Source organism: Panthera tigris, chromosome B1, assembly GCF_018350195.1.
Source record: "Panthera tigris isolate Pti1 chromosome B1, P.tigris_Pti1_mat1.1, whole genome shotgun sequence".
Lineage (NCBI taxonomy): Eukaryota > Metazoa > Chordata > Mammalia > Carnivora > Felidae > Panthera > Panthera tigris.
Genome location: NC_056663.1, coordinates 147,989,299 through 148,004,467, shown reverse-complemented (window position 1 = coordinate 148,004,467; position 15,169 = coordinate 147,989,299). Strand labels below are relative to the sequence as shown.

Here is a 15,169-nt window from a genome sequence, read left to right as displayed (position 1 = left end):
TCCCTCTCTCTCTCATTCTCTCTCTGTATCTCTCAAATAAAGAAATAACCTGTAAAATAAATAAATAAGGGGCACCTGGGAGGCTCAGTCAGTTAAGCATCCGACTTTAGCTCAGGTCATGATCTCACACTCTGTGAGTCAAGCCCCGCATCATGCTCTGAGCTGACAGCCCAGAGCCTGGAGCCTCCTTCAGATTCTGTGTCTCCCTCTCTCTCTGCCCCTCCCCTGCTCATGCTCTGTCTCTCTCTCTCTCAAAAATAAATAAAAACTTTAAAAACATTTTTTAAATAAATAAATAAGTGTTTCTAGTTTTAAAAACAAAACAAAATAAAAAGGTGTGTTCAATTTTGAGTTTGATCTGAAAGAACACATAGGAAGTTATCATGTATTGTCACAGAAAATGTGAGTGGGCACCTTGGTCAGAGACAAAATGTGGAGTCACAGAGATGTGAACATCCATGGTGACCTCAGGAAAGAGGGTCAATGACTCAACAAGGAGCAAGAATTGAGGCCACAGATATCTACTGTGCAAAATTCAGATGGCCTTGAAGATGATTAGAACAATCTTCGGTATTACCTTAGACGTGATAAGAAGCCAGAGAAATGTTTTTAGGCAGTTGACTTACCTGAAATATCTATTATTTTAAAAAGTTTTGTGAGGGCGTTGTGGGACATAGATTTTGGAAATGGCTGATAAAAAGTTGGAGACCTGTTTGAAACTAGAGGGGACTGACTGTGCGGGAGATGATGAGATGTCCGGTGCAGAGGCAGTGGACTGGGAAGTTAGTGAGAAGAAGCTGCACATATGTCATCTTTCAAGAGGCTGGGGGGTCAGTGTAAAGAGTGAATTAGTGGTGTGACTCCTGGGAGCACAAATTGAAGCGTTGGCATCAGAGACCAGAGAGAACTCAAGAACATTGTAGACTAAGGGGATGATCAAATGCAAACAAAGGAAGTGAAGATATAGGAGAAAGAAGTTACCCACATGAAAAGGTCTTAGAGAAAGACGACAAGTACATGTGCATTCATAGTAATTTCTAAGTCAGAGGAAAAGTAAAGTTCATTGGCGTTTAAAGAAATGAAAAAGCATGGTTGCATGATCTCCAGTCTCTTTGAAATTTAAAGTATCAAATACGAGTCAAAAAGGTGGCTGAAAAAGCAAGCAAGGCCAGCTGTAAAAATAAAGAATTTACTGAATACCACAACATGCCAGGTGTCAGGGCATGTGCTGGAACTAGTCAGGTTTCCTCCACTCTGGATGGAAAAGTGATTCAATGAAATAGTTTCATACAATGCAATGTAATTGACTGACAGCAACAAAGAAAATAGAAAATCAAACACAATTTTTTAAGGCCAAAAATTATAACTTTAGGAGAAATCATTTCTCAATGGCAGCTAAGTACCATATACTCTAATTGTTCTTTATTGTTTACAAGCATATGGTATGCATGATAAATTTTAGAAAAACTCTTGCAAAAAATATGTTAACATATTGAAGCTTAAACATTTATTGTCAGCTAACCAGCAAATTGGGTTTCCTAATGCGACTAGTTCCTCAATAAACACAAATAATTACATGTAGGCATTTGCACAAGAGTCTCATCCTGGTGGCACTTAGGCAGGGGCTATAATGTTGTGTTTGATTGGACTGCACAATATTTCAAACGTGTTAAACAGTTAGCAATATATGAAAATCAGATTCACATAAATATTCAACTCTTGTCCTAATGTTAAAAATTAGAAGACATGTCATGATTGGGACATTAACTGTAGAAGTCAAAATAGTCTTCTGAGTATTAACTCTGCCTTTCACAAGAAGCTGGCACTCCTAGGGAAGCCATGGTATCATTATATCTTATTTTCTTACACCTGGACCTTTATTATACATTTTTAACACCTGCAATGAAAATGTTGTTTTATGAATTTGTAATCTGTTTTAGCCATTTCCATAGAAATATGTATCTACTTCATACACATTAGTGCCAAGTTGTAAAATCATTACATTAGATTAGACAATATTATTATTTTTATTATGATGATAGCGTTTTTATAGAAGCAAAATCCAGAGAGAAAAAGAAAAAATTCATTCCAGAATTTTTTTCCAGGGTATTTGACAGCTGGAAAAGCATTAGAGAACTATTTTTTTGTCGAAAACACCATATTCTTGTGCAGCAAAGGAGGTGCCAGGAGAAAAGAAAAAAAAAAAAGAAACTTGTTTGAATCAACAAACTAATTCATAGCAGAGGAAGGCCACATACAAAATACAGATTATCATTGTAGATTACAACATCCTCATTACCTGCTATCATGCTCTAAATCAAAGTGTGTTAAAGCACTCCTTGGAATCTGCGGGGGAAAAAAATCTGGAAGAAAAACAATTTCTAATCAGAGGGACTTCTTAGAATTCAACTGGCTTTTTAAGGATTTTGAACCACAAAATTAACATATCATGGAGGAACAACATTTAAATAGTACTGACATAACCCATCAGAGATCATTCCCTGCCTGGTCCTCTGGTCTTCCATTTGGGGAGCAAGGTAATGTTTATATATGTTCTTTCTCTCCTATGATGGCCTGGTAAAAGATATTTCAAACATATTAAAAAATATTTAAGTACTTATAAAAAGTTATAATTTTGAGGAATTTTCTTTTAATTAATACAAGCTAATCATTTATCTTCTTTTTAGTTTTTTTGGGTTTTTGTTTTGTTTTGTTTTGTTTTGAAATTAGGGGCTCCTAGGTGTCTCAGTCGGTCGAGTATCTGACTCTTGATTTTGGCTCAGGTCGTGATCCCATGGTTGTGCGATCAAACCCAGTGTCAGGCTCTGTACTGGGCCTGGAGCCTACTTAAGATTCTCTCTCTCTCTCTCTCTCTCTCTCTCTCTCAGTTTCTCTCTTTCTCTCTCCCTCTGCACTTCTCCATCAATTACTCTTTCTCTCTCTAAAATAAAACAAAATAATAAAGTAATTAATAAATAAATATGCAATTAATATGTAGACACTGCAATATTTCCCATGACTCTCTATCTCATAAAGTGCAATGTTTCTTTCTGGAGGAAGGACCAAAGTACCAGGCTTCTAGATCGCCAGCAACTGATTATTTGGTGTGTAGTTCCGGGACCATATTTTTATTTAGAAATTGGAGATGATACAGAAAACACAAAGCTATTTTGAAGAATACATTGAATATTATATGGAGTCAGGCACAGTATTTGCCGTATAGCAGTTGTTGAATCCCTACAACTCTTTCAAATGTCCATCTAACATGTTAAATATATGTCTAATTAAGAGCTCGCAGTTTTACACGTTTCATTTCTTTCACCTATGTGAAATACTATCTCTAAGTAAGAATGATATGCAAACAGATATATAAAATGCACTTATTTCATCAAAAGCAATGAAATATCCCTTACAATTTTAAATAATCCTTTGGCAATGTGAAATATGTCTTCTGCATACCGTATGGATGAAACATTATTTTTGTTTAGAAGAGAAAAATATCACATCAACTCTATGCCATTACTACTCAGTGTAAAGCTGAGAGGTTTTATATTATAGATTTGGAATTATTTTAATATTATACAATCCAGGATTAAGACAGATAATTTAGTACATGTACATATATGCCGTCTTCATTCACATAAGTATGGGTCACAGACATTTTGAAGTTGTTTGGGTAAACATTAAAATTACTCTTCAAAGTAGATTTTAAATATGCAAACTATGATAAGTAAAATATATGGAAAATACAATAGAATAACCTTATTTTAATCTTTGCTTATTCACTTAATCACAGGGAAAAAACTCGAATCGGTCAAATACCTCATGGATTTGTTTGTAGCCATAGAATTAGAGAGTGAGCTGGCTAGAGGCAAACTTAGAGTCATAGTCCCATTTGTTGAATGCGGTCAATGACACCTAGTGTTGTCCCAGGCTAGCGAACACTTCAGCAGCCAAGTCCAGGGTCAAGCTGGAACTAGGAGGACACCTGATGTCTAACCCAATCACTGCCACCTGCTACTTCTTAGGAGGGAGCCAGGCTGCATTTTGCCTCACCTGTATCTGATTTAAAAGAGTGTCCCTTGTGCTTTGTGTTTCTGATAGTTGATCTTCACAAAAGGCCTGTCAGTGAGAATAATCCCTTGAACTGACTATGTCTGAATGAACCTTCCACATTTCAGCAAGTATGGCATTACATTATGTCTTGTTGATTGAGAACGACATAAATGGCTCTTCCAAAATAAACTGATACATTCATATTCACGAGCTCCTTAAAAGCATCTACTTTTAGTCCTCTTCAGTGCCCTTTCTCCATTACCTGGTGTAAAGATAATAATAGAACATGAAATGTCAGAGAATGTAATTTGTAGAAGCTGAAATCTTTTCTTGGTCTTCCATGTATGTTTTTGCAGCCCCGAGTAACCATGAAGTTCCTCCTCTTTACCTGCCTTTTGGCTGTGGCTCTGGCAAAGCATGTAAGTAAGGATAATGGGACATATAATGGGATCCTTTCTTACTTAGATACATCAGAGTGACCTTTTTACTACACGCAGAAGATGCAGATGTGGGCAGCAATGGAAGAGAGGCTAAGGATGTAACCCTTTAATGTATGACCAAGGATAGTACGGGCCTGCATTATGCAGACTGTGAAGAAGAACAAACGTTTATGAAGTGATTTCGCGATAATGACAAGGAAGCTATCGCCATAGGGAGAGAGGCATAAATTCCCCTGCATCCTATGTTGGCTAATTGATGGAATTTTCCGGAAGAGCTTTCTCCACTCCCTGGCATGTCTCTCGAATTGTAAGCAGGTCCCACCACTACAATTTGGAATTCGACAGTCAGCTGTCAATGAAATGACAGAATTTCACCATTCTTGATACAAGCAGTTGAGAAATCATGATGTTAAAATACAAAACAAGGACCAGTGACAGGGGACAATTTGTAGCTCTGGATTTGAGTGGAAACTTTGTAAATTATTCACCCAATGACCTAGCGAGAATACAATAGTAACATTCATGTCACAAAATAATGAGTATATCAGATATAAAGCATATGAAAGAGCTTCACAAACACAGATATACATACACATGTTTACGTATGTATTTTAGTATATATCATGCCGGTCTATCAACATTATTCCCACACTGTTCTCGGAGGAACTCACATGCCCACTTCCCTCCCACCCCAACATCAAACTGTGTGACAAGGGCAAGTTTCCTTGTGGTGCTCAGAGTCTTTGCCCTAACGTGTGTCCCCACATCCAGGAGACACATGCAGACAGGGATTTGTGCCTTCTTCCATTTGTAGCCAATTTAAGAATAAATCTAAAGTGAGACTTATTTCTGATAAGAACAAGTTACTTCAAAAAACAACAAAAGGCTTCAGTTATCAATACTGTATAGCATCAATGACCTCTTTGCTCTTAAACTCCACTAGACATAATCACCCTTCTGCTTTTCTTTCTACAGAGTCATTGGCCTTAATCATACCTCTTAATTCACAAGGTTACTAGGCTACAGTTTGGGAGGTGCCACTAGCCAGTGCTAGATCAGGATATTCAAAAGGACTGTCACAGTTGTCCTGGCAACTTATAAGTAACAGTATCATTGTTTACTGATTGTATTTGGAACAATATTTTGAAGGAGGCCTGATTTCTATTCCCTATTTCCCTAGGTTACAAAGAAATTGTTTTAATCATTGCTATTGAACAGTAGAGGCAGAGAATCAACTTGGCATTTTAAATAAGCCATAAAAGTTAAATTTCTGTTTGTTTTTGTTATTTATATAGGAGCTAAAGCAGCTCTCCTCCAGTGAGGTAAGGCGCATTATTGTGAAGACAATTCCTGGCACCTAGTAGCACATAACATGTACTGGGTTAATTATCTTCATTTTTGTGATCAATAACACTAGAGCTACGGAATCCTGAAAAACAAGAAGTGTAGTCATTGCTACAAAATTTGAAAAGAGTAAACCAAACTCTGTGCTTCCACTTATACTAGGATGAGATTTATACCTTTTTTTTCATTTATTTCTCAAGCCACTATCCAATAATAGTAATAACAGCACAGGAAGAACAGTGAGCATTTTGCATGTCGTGAACGCAATGACAGGATCTATTTTATCCTCTTCTGGAGTAGGAGACTCCCGCACATTTGAATCCACATTAAGTGCTAATTTCTTAATTTTCTTGTTGCCCAGGGATACACAACATGTGCACAAAACTTCTTTAAAGTCACTCAAAGAATTACCGTGCTCCCTTGCTTTGTATTCCATTTCAAAAAGAGAAAGAAAGAAAGAAAGAAAGAAAGAAAGAAAGAGAAATAAAAGGAAAGAAAGAGAGAAAAAGAAAGGAGAGAAAAGAACAAAAGGGAGGAAGGAAGGCAGAAAGAGAGGGAGAGAAAGAAAGAGAGAAAGAAAGAAGGGAAAGTGTTCTATGCAGAGGAGTAATAAATTGTTTCTTCCCTGCTGTCGGTATTTGCAAAAAATGTTATAGTTGTGCAATCTTATAATACGAGAGTGCAGTATAAGTTACTTAACTAAAACATAATGAGCTAGGTATCTAAGGAGAAAAAAAATTAGGTCAAATTCACTTTTTAATTCTGTCAAAGACTAATATTTTATCTTGACATCCTGGATAATGTATGTGAAAGGGTACTTTCTTAGGGAGGATAAGTAAAAATTCCATAATTAAGGAATAAAAATTCATTATCAATTTCTTTTGCTAAGGACTCTGCCATCCTCCCTGAAGAAGTAAGTCAGAACTCTTGTCATTAAATACATTTCAAGTACTTTTTCATTTTCACATAGGCTCTGAAATAAACAGTATGTATTTTTTTTGCAGAAATATAGGCAGGACAATAATGTGGTCATCCAAACCAATCAGGTAAAAGTTATTCATTCATATCTTTTTGCTTGATGAATATGGTATCTTTTCTAACAATTATGTTCTTTTTGCTTTTGCTCATATAAGTAGTGTTTGTTCACCTCTGAGTGTGAAATGGGTGATGTTTTCATGGTCTTATTTGTTGTGAAACTATGTGAAAAGGATTCCAGGGAAGCATTTGTGTTCCATTTGTGACCCAAGTTTTCAAAATGCCATTTCTCTACAGGGGTTCTTATATATGGTCCATCACGTTCCCTTCTCCGTCCCAATTCCGGACCTCATGACCATTATATTTTATAAGCATCACTTTCTGCCAAAAAATTCGATATAGAGATGATGGAGAAGCAACTCTCTCTTGACTCAAGATTAGATCAGCCCTGATTTTGGCTGCTCTCAAGGAGGACACTCGCTGCATTCCCATTAAGATAAAAATCTTGATTTCAAATCTCATCATATCGTTTAGTATAAAATTGCTTTGAGTAAAGTTACACGTTAGCAGAGATGACAAATATATTCGATATCAAGAATATTGGAAAAACAAGGCAAAATCATGCACTTGTCCTAATTTGAGGACTAATTAATTGAATTTTTATTTGCGCATGAATCAACATATCCAGTAAATTCCTCCGCAGTTAGTTGCCAGGAGAAATACAGTCCTTGACCTGGTCCTTTTGTGTTTTAATGAGTTAGGCTGATATTTATAGTTTCTCAAAAATTTACCCTTTTAGTAGTAACTAAATTTGCTTTTAATTGAAAGTCTCTATCAAGTCTACCCTAGTCACTGGTTTGATTGACTTGGTTATATACTTTCTAATATACATTAAAATAAGTACATATTAAAATAAAAGCATGAGGAGCATATATAAAGTATATTGTTGTCTTCCCATTGGTTTACCAAGGTCATTTGCAATAATTATCTCTAAAAATCGATTTAAGTGTTCTATTTCAATACATTTTGATGTTTCCTACTAATCATCAAGTAGGTAATTACTACGAAACACATATAAAGTAACTACTGATATTCAAAAATAACGTTGAAGATTCAATTTCTTTTGTGCCAGATTTGTATTATTATATTATCTTTTCACTTCTCAGGAATCTGCCACCAGTTCATCTAGTGAGGTAAGATCCTGTTTATGTTAAAGCCAAAGAGCTATTTCAAGAAACAGCAGCTTTCCTGTTAGTCAGTACTTTGATAATCCTTAGCAAATCCATGTCTAAACATTTAAAGGATGTAATGGAAAAGTTCTAAAAATATCTTTGGTGACTGCAATTGACAATCTTCCTGAGAAGAATTGTTTGTTCTACCCTGATCCTCTGAAAATACGTAGATGAATCCATAAGAAACTGCATTTTAAATCAACCCTGTGCCAAATCAAGAGCTTGCCAATTGCCTTCACTGTGGTTTCACTTCCGAAAACTTCTCAGGATTCTTTAGAGAAGCAGTTCATACAGATTGTCACGATGTAAGTAATATCAGAAGCACCTGAGAAATTATGAGAAACACAAAGTCATCGGCCCTACCTCACACATACTGAATCAGAAAGTTTGAGTTGCAACTAGGCAATCTGCATTTCAGGCAGGCCACTATGTGATATGGATCACATTAAGCTTTGGGAACCACTTTTAAGGAGCTTGAGTTGAGCGTTGGAGCGAAGACATGTGTAGGTCACCAGTACAAGAAACACCTTCTATGGTAGCAAAAGTCACAGTGTGAGAGTGTTCCGAAGGAGCAGGAAACATCTTCATGGGTCACAGTCCAGACCATTGTGCCTTGGGCACTGCCTGGATTCTTCCCAGCTTGTGGCTTGGGAAACTTGCTTGATCTTTTGTCCACGTCCACATTCCAGATGCAAACTGAGAGTCTCAGGCCATGACTGTCATTTCCACAAATAGCCACAAGGCCTCATTTCCCACACAGCCCACCTGGTCTATTTTGCTATTTGGGGAAACCTGTCTACACTGGCAGCATGTAAAATTGGCAACTTAAGATTGATAATGTTTTTGAAATAAGACATATTTAGAGTCATGGTTTTATAGTGGTGCAAAATGAGAGAGACAGTTGTGAAAATTAATAGTTTAGCTTACTGAATTGCTAATATATACTTGATTTCTCAGGCTAGTAGCTTGGACTCTGGCTATTCAGTTATTGCCCCTCCCTTTCTATCATATTGTTTAGAGACAACTACTGCTACATCATTTAAATAAGCTATTTCTTTATTTGTCACACTAGGAAACTGGTGATGTCCCTACTGATGTAAGTAATCATTATTTTTAAAAATTAACTTAACAACATTATGAATTGGGGTTTTGCTTATCTTTGTCTAATATGTGCTTTATTTTTTGATAGACAATTGAGCTGACTGAGGAAGAAAAGGTCTACCTCAATCAACTGGTAATTTCTCAGATAATTAATTACTTCCAGTGAAAGAATCTGTTTGACAACTCTTTTCTCTCCCAGATGATCACTTATTGGATGTTCCCTATGACATAGTTCACACCAAATTTGTGTTAAAAATTACTTTGTTCAATTGTTGTGATCAGGATATGTAAAGATTATCTTAACAAACAGAAGTTTTCAGTAAAATGTATGACCCAATAAATTAGGAAGAGTTACAAGCCTCAGGAAGAGTGTTCTTAAATTTAAGTGATCTATCACTGTGGTCTCAAAGTACATAACTGCTCACTGAACTTCTCTTTCAAGTAGCAAAACCTGATATGTTAAGGTAAAAAGCTTTTAACTATTATTACCCCAACTGTAAGAGATCTGGTAACCCCTCTCTGGAGTTAGATATGTAAACTATTTAACAGAATCCTCAAAACACAAAAATGTGCACCAAAGGTCCCAATTGCTATTGAATTTATACACATAGGAAAAATATGCTCTAAATGCATTCTAACAGGAACTGCTTCCCATTGAGCATTTAAAAGCGAGATCTCCCAAATGAAACCATTTATTCTTAGAACATTCTAATAGCTCTACTAGTCTTTCTAGATATTTCTAATAACATTCCTTCTATCATCCTTATCATAATCATGTGTCCATCTGACACTTATCCACATGCGATTCTAAAGACATGTTGATTTTTACATACTGATTTTCTTATCATCAGTATGAAGTGAATCTTTCTAAGAATTAAGTGATTTCACATTCAATTTCTACACTAACATATGGGCAAACACCCAAAGCCAAATCAAGGTAGAATTTGTTCAGCTAGACAAATGTGACCTGTAGGATCCAAATCACTCCACATATATCATCAGTTCACTAAAGGGTAACTTCATAACAGGCATAGGACCAGCCCAGGGCCATGGGAATAGAAGGTGAGTGTTCCGTGACATGAGAACCAGGCTTTCTTAACCAGCTATGGAAACAGAAATGAAAACTCAGACGGTGGTTTTGTTTGATTTTTTAAACGATTCTCCACTCCATTTCTTATACTTTCTGTTCCTTTTGTACATTCAGTTATTTCCATGTGGAAGCGTTCAAGTAGCTAGACTGCATCTTTAATTCTGAGGTTCAGTCTATGTCATCCTTGTGCAAGGGCCAAGCCAATCTTCCCTGTATCCTTCCAATTTTAGTGTATGTGCTACAGAAGCAAGCACTGAAGTTCACTCCATGAATGGAGATAGTAAATATCTGTAACAGTCAATTTTGGGTTAGAAATGTCTTTGATCAGTTTGGCATCACTGAGATTTTATCTAAATCAAGTTTTAATTCACTTTGTCTTGTCCATATAAGCTCTGGCCCATAGAAAAGATTCCATTCTGATGTTAAATATTGGCATATTTCTTTTCTTACAGAGCAAAATCAACCAGTTTTATCAGGCATGGAATCTTCCCCAGTATCTTGAGGCTTATCATCAACAGCACAGTGTTAGGAACCCATGGAATCACATTAAGACAAATGGCTATCAACTATTTCCCCTTCTGGTGAGTTCTACTTTTTGTTTGTTGGTTTCTGACATTCTTGTAAAAGAAAAAAAAATTAACAGGAGAGAAACAATGCGTCAATCCCTTTAAATGTAGAAAGTGCAACAAACTTAAATGTAATTCTTTAGGTCGCAAATGAAGTCACAAATCATATACTCAAAATCCTATATATATAGCATTAGTAATACCAATTTTGAGTAGGAATAAGTTGAACTGTCCTAAGTATTCATTTCTAGGTCATTTTACTTGAATCTGGCAGTTGTCTTTGAAGGAGGCAGACCAAGAGAATATCATCTCCATTGTACTAAGGGAACTGAAATGAAAGACATGAAATCATTTGTCAACAGTCCAGTTCACATCTCCACTTGCATTCATAAATCATCTTTGGCTAAGGGACTTTGTCAAACAGAAGGACTAAGTGGCAGAGCAGAAAACTGACCATAGGAGAGGGCACTTAACTGTAAACGATGTGAGATGTGGAGTCAGAAGGCCTGGAAAAGAGTGCCAGACCTGCCATGAACAAGATATGAGACTTTAGGGAAATCACCTCCCTCTCTGTGCTTCCTATTTCTTGAATGGGAATGATTTGCTTAGGAGACCCATGGAGGTTAAAGATACCATCACCACCATGAGGGGAAGTAAGCTTTAGTACCTTGGTTTGAATGCCACATGCCTAAGGAACAACCTAAAGGTCAAAACGTTTCTTCATTTGGGCGGAAAAACTCTTGTGTCCAGAAGATGGCAGATTTGGGAAGCAAAATCCATAGATTATGTGGATTTGAGCTATTAACCAACAAAGAAAGCAGTGACCCCACCTGAAATAGGATGAGAGTCAGCTTGTTTCCATAGCATTCATTCTGGGTAAAACAAGGAAGCTATGTGAAGTCATATGTCAATATCACGTGAAATTTACCAGTTTACATAGGAAAAAGCTTCAGTGATCTTAGAGTAAATAAAAATAGCTATATACATATAATATGTCAGTGTTATGTAATTGTCACTTAAAAAGAATTTCCAATTACTCCTTTACTCTGCAAAGCCTAAGAAACTCCATACCAACCCCTCCTCTGACCCTCAATTTACATCTCAGAAGACCACCATCTACCTAAGGCACTCAGAATCTTTCTTGCCTCATTTACTTGATGAGACTTGATGTCTCCTTAACATTAAAGCCAATTCAATAGTCAAGAGGAGGTAGACAATTGCAAATGCTAATAAATTCAATGCAGGCAAAGAGAAGCAAGCTACTTCAGTGATCAATTTTACATGGGACAACAGTTCCTTTTCCCATAGACTTCACTAGTCTTAACCACCTTCTTCCCTTTTTTTGATTCTGTAGGTGGCCTCAGTCATTCCTTCTCCTCTACACTTTTGCTCACCTAATCATGAACTGCAGTCACTAGCAGGTGACTAATACACAAGTGCTTCTGCCATGGTTGGAATTTTATGTCAGTGATGTATATCAAGAAAATGCTTTCATCTTTAGGACTTGCCTCTGATAGAGAACACCTGCCCAATATTATATATTTAGCATTGATCATCAAACTAAGTGTATATTTCCTACCTGAGAACCCATAATTATGTTAAATTACTGTAGTATTTCCTCATGCACTATTGTCTAATTTCCACCGATAATATCGTACGTTAAAAAACTATGGCAACTTTAATATCTACAATGCAACACTTCAAGCAGCTCCTAAATATAAAAATACGTTAAGTTAGAACAATAATTTCTTTCGTGTACAGTTGTTTGTGTATTACTATGTAGGAAACCATGAGACTTTGGCAAAGGAAGCCCAATTCAACTAAAGTCCTCCTAAAAAGGAAACGGTATTTCCACATGATAGTCATTTCATTGGACCATACAATTGAAACTTATGTTTGTTTCTATATAGGAAAAAGAGTACCTGTCCTCCAGTGAGGTGAGGGGCTTTCCTGTGAGGACAGAAACATGGCATCCGGAAACAGAGATTAAGGTCTGTACAAGACAGTCTTGATTCTCAATTTCTATTTTGCATGCATCAAGTTGGTTAGGGAATTACAGAAAAAGAAGACATAAATTGTGGCAATGATCACAAACATTTAGGGGAGCAGACTAAAACCCTACATAGTCAAAGTGAGCAAGATCAGATTTGTGTGCTAAGGGACCGAGCAAAAATGTTCAACACCATTTCCTTTGCTAGAGGTCACTGAATAATAATGTGACTCCAGGAGTCCTGGTGCCCATCCTCAATTTGACAAAATGGCTGAGAGGCATCCGACTTGGGGTAAGGACTCAACTTCATACATCAAGTTCTAATTTCCAAATATCTTCCTACCAATGCTGCATAAGCTAAATGCCTAAAGACACCCTGATACCACCTAAGGCTAGGCCTACTTTGGCTCCTTGTATTTCCTTTATGAGAAAGTGGGAAGCTGCTTGGGGCAAAATGACATTTATACGAATACATAACTGAAATGCATTGTTTCTTTCTTTCTTCTTCAAGGAATCTACCAGCGTCTCCCAGGAGGTGAGTCAGAACCACTAAAATTAAATCAACTTTTAAAGTTACTTTCAAATGTCATAATGGTTATAAAATACATGGCATGTACCTTGCTTTAAGGAGCACAAGACTCAAATCATGGACTAAAATCCATGTGTCCCATGAGGAGAGGTGATCTCAGCATTTCGTGGTTTTGATTTTTACAAAATCCTGACTTTTTCATTTATTGTGACTATCTTTGCTCATGTAAGCAAATGCTGAGCAAATATTTTTCCTGAAATTTATTCTAGTAGAAATTTTACATAAAAGCCACCCAAAACACAGATTTGAAGAAATACTTCTCTATGCAAACACCCACTTACTGTACTTTGCAACAAACACACACATTTAAACGCACACTTCATACTAGAAGTCATTAAATTCAAGTAGATATTTATTTCAGAAATATGTATTTCTCAAGTACTATGTTCCTTACATGACTCTAGGGCTTGGAGATACAACAACTAAAAGAAGGGAATCATATTCCACCTGGAGTTTGCATTCTAATACAACACAATCAGTGTGTTTCCCGGTTGGGGAACTCAGATACAACTCAAAGAATGGAAATGAATGCATTATTCTTCTTTCTTTATGGAACATTGGTTTTCTTGTTGTATTCCAAAGGAAATTCTGTATACCCGATGGAATGAAATGGGTTTCACTTTTCTCTGCTTTCTTTAAGGAAACTTCAGGGAAGATTGTTGATATGGTAAGCTGTTTTTATTTATATACTGCTACATCGGGTTTAAAATGTTAATGAGAAGAAGTGGCATGCCTGCAAATTTGGTCTCTTAATAAACCCAAAAATCATCATTTTAATTGCCTAAGAAATGCAATTTTTCTTTGGCCCCTGGATTGTATTTCCTATAATTGTTCTCAATTCTCTCCATCCGACGTTTTCATTTACATCTAATTATATTTTCTGTCTTTTACACTACTTTTAAAAATCGGACCGATTTTTACAATTTTTTGAAAGCCTCATTTTTTTTCTCGGGTTATTGCTTATTTTTGCCTGTCACAGTAACGGTCATGTTGGTGACATACACTTGCCTATCTCTACTGGCAATTCAAACAACATGGCAATGCTGCAGACTCCGCTCTCGTGGTCTTTAGAGTTTGGTTGCTTTTACTCATCGTTTTAATTTCTTAAGAAGACTTTTAGCAGCTCACTTTCTAAGCTGCTTTCTTTTAAAATAAAGAAACAACTGGTCTCTCCAGGACAGCACATTTTCAGCTCGTATGTTATCTCACAGAAATGAGAAGCTGCCAACTTTTTAACAAATAAAATATATACAACAATAAAAATAATACAATACAATAAAAATAATAATAATGTTGTAATAAAAATATACAACAAAGATAAAGAAAAAGCGTGTGACAAAAATGCTCAACTCAAAGTTACTTGGGGGTATGGTACTAAGTATTACTTAGCCAAGATTAACTGTTCTAGTGTAACTTCTCAGATAAATACGCACTTTCCTTCTGACTCTTCGGAAACGTCACTTTTTAACAAGAGCCCATAGGAACAAAAGAGTCTGTAAATTGCTTTCCCCATGGTTTTCCTCTCCCCACATGGTTTAGGAGATTAAATAGCAGAGTGGGTCATTAGAGCTGTGGAGGTGAGTGGTACACAAGTACCTCTTGTGACAGAAAGAGCTGGGTGGGGAGCACCATGGGAAGGTTGCTGCGAGGTGGTGAAGCCTGGATGTGGCTTGGTGTCCTGTGGCCTGTGGCCCGGACAGAGGTCTTCCTCATCAGAGCCCTAGGAGTCATACTAGGAACCGTTCCTGTCCTTTCACGTCTGATCTCATACTGAGAGCCCATACCA

General features: G+C 36.6%; 1 non-coding gene across 1 annotated transcript; it reads right to left on the bottom strand.

Annotated features, from left to right (window-relative positions):
* Positions 1-10,384: 10,384 nt before the first annotated feature.
* On the bottom strand, positions 10,385-10,492 carry LOC122238229. The gene has a single exon (XR_006217188.1). It is a non-coding gene; the product is annotated as a U6 spliceosomal RNA (small nuclear RNA).
* Positions 10,493-15,169: the final 4,677 nt, after the last annotated feature.